Raw genomic sequence first — 2221 nt, 5'->3', positions numbered from 1 at the left:
ACGGTGAATTAAAAACTTATTTGGGTAAACTCTGTAAACTTATTATTCCGTCACTTTCAAGATGCCCGTTCAGTATAAATAAATTAAGTAATAATCTTATATATATATATATATATATATATATATATATATATATATATATATATATATATATATATATATATATATATATATAGGGGGGGTTAAATTCAAGAAGATGCTCCCAAGAGCAATGTATTTGTCCCGAAGGATATCTTTGACGTTAATGTTGAGCTCCGAACAACGCAGACTTCTGGGTGAGTTAAGAACAATAGGAAGAAAAAGACTTCTTCATGTCCGTCGACGACGCGAGGGCCACTGTGGCAGAGGTAATCAATGTCCGCTAAGTCCTAATTTTCTCTTTAAATGAAACCTGCAACTGGTGATGTTATATCCCGGTCGCCAATATTTACTGTACTGGTTGAACAGGGACAAATGAGGAAACAAAGGAGTCAAGGAGTCTGACTGCCGTTAGACTCAACTGGCCCCTCCATGTGCGATTTGAACTTGTTAGCCCAACCACTGTCGGATCACTCTGAAACATTTTCTATTTTGAAAGTATCTGCTGGTAACAGAAACAAAACATTACACTAATATCAGGGGAAAAAAATGAATGAAGACAAGTTTTTTTTAATGAAATGGTGAAAATCTGTCACGGTCAGTTGGAAAATATTAGCCACAGCAATACGTTTACCATGATACTTTTCGGAAGTTATTAGTGAGAAAATTAAAACACTCTTATATTAACGAAATAAAATGCAAAGGAGATCGTGTCCACCCTGTGGCGGGGGGGTGGTACTACTACTCTGCGGCGAGGTTGTGTTAGGAAGAATGCTGCCACCGTATTCCCTGCGACTAATAGGGGCAGGATGAGGGGACTAGGGACCCCCTCCTCTGTTTATTCATTCATATTCATTCATTCATTGCCAGACGCCATGTATTCCAAACGGGGTGACCAAGGGCTTAGAGTTAATTGTTTTACAGGGAGGGGCACTAATCCTCCACCAACCCCACTTGACACGTAGGGATGCCAACAGCATCTGGTGTTCCCAGGCGGTCACCCATCCAAGTACTAACCAGACTCAACGTTGCTTAACTTCGCTGATCGGACGGGAAGCGGTGTACTCAACGTGGTATGGCCATTTATTAGTTCCTAAAAAGAGGCAGGCCAGATAAAGGGATGGGGGACTGAGTTATCCCCCTACCCTGAAGATTTGGTCTATGAATGTGCGTGATTGTAGTACGATTGAGGCTAAAAGGGAGGAGATTGGGAGAATGTTTGTGAGAAGAAAGTTGGATGTGTTAGCTTTGAGTGAAACGAAGATGAAAGGGAAAGGTGAGTATAAGTTTGGAAGTGTGAATGGAAGATTGTCAGGTGTTGATAGGGGAAGGGCAAGAGAATGTGTGGCCTTGTTAGTGAGCCCGGAAGTACAGCACTGTGTGATTGAATTGAAGGAGGTGTCTTCGAGACTGATGTGGGTGAAAACGAAATTTAAACGTGAGTTGTGGGTGTTTGTGAGTGCATATGTGCCTGATAGTGAAAGGGATGAAGAAGAGAGTGAGTCTTTCTGGAATGATGTTGATGAGTGTCTGCTGAGTTTTGGAGCGAATGTGAATGTGGTAATGATGGGAGATCTGAATCCTAGGGTGGGAAATGCAGCAGTTGAAGGTGTTGGTATGCATGGTGTGCCTGGAAGAAATGAAAATGGGGAACGAATGATAGGGATGTGCGTTGAGCGAGAGATGGTGATTGAAAATACTTTGCTTGAGAAGAAAGGTATTAGTATACATGGGTGAGACAGGAGGGTGGAAGGGTTGTTGATGGAGCATTGATGGACTATGTGGTTGTGTCCAGGAATGTAATAGGAAGATTGTTGTATGTGAGAGTTCTAAGAGGAGAGGGTGGAGGCAGGGATGGGGTCAAATACGTATTTGTATTTGTATTTGTATTTGAAAGTACACAAAAATCGATATTTGTATTTTATTTGCATGAAAATTTTAAAAGTTGCATATTTGTATGTGTATTTGTATTTGAGTCTTGCATTTGCCAAAATTGCTTCAAATACAGTCAAATACACTCATATAAGATTGCTAACTTTACATTCCATTGTGATAAAATTACTGCCAATTGTGAATTTTACTTGTCTTCATATATAAAAGTTGGCATTGTTGGCATCTTGTCTACCACTCTCATTCAATCAAG

At 40.3% G+C, this 2221-nt stretch overlaps 1 non-coding gene across 1 annotated transcript; it reads right to left on the bottom strand.

Annotated features, from left to right (window-relative positions):
• Window positions 1-1046: 1046 nt before the first annotated feature.
• LOC145417241 (5S ribosomal RNA) lies at window positions 1047-1165 on the bottom strand. The gene has a single exon (XR_013900460.1). It is a non-coding gene; the product is annotated as a 5S ribosomal RNA (ribosomal RNA).
• Between the last annotated feature and the right edge of the window lie 1056 nt (window positions 1166-2221).

Source organism: Coenobita brevimanus, chromosome 13, assembly GCF_032717465.1.
Source record: "Coenobita brevimanus isolate Jiangsu-jjx chromosome 13, ASM3271746v2, whole genome shotgun sequence".
Taxonomy (NCBI): domain Eukaryota; kingdom Metazoa; phylum Arthropoda; class Malacostraca; order Decapoda; family Coenobitidae; genus Coenobita; species Coenobita brevimanus.
Note: the sequence above shows the minus strand (reverse complement) of the source record. Positions and strands in the feature narration are given on the sequence as shown.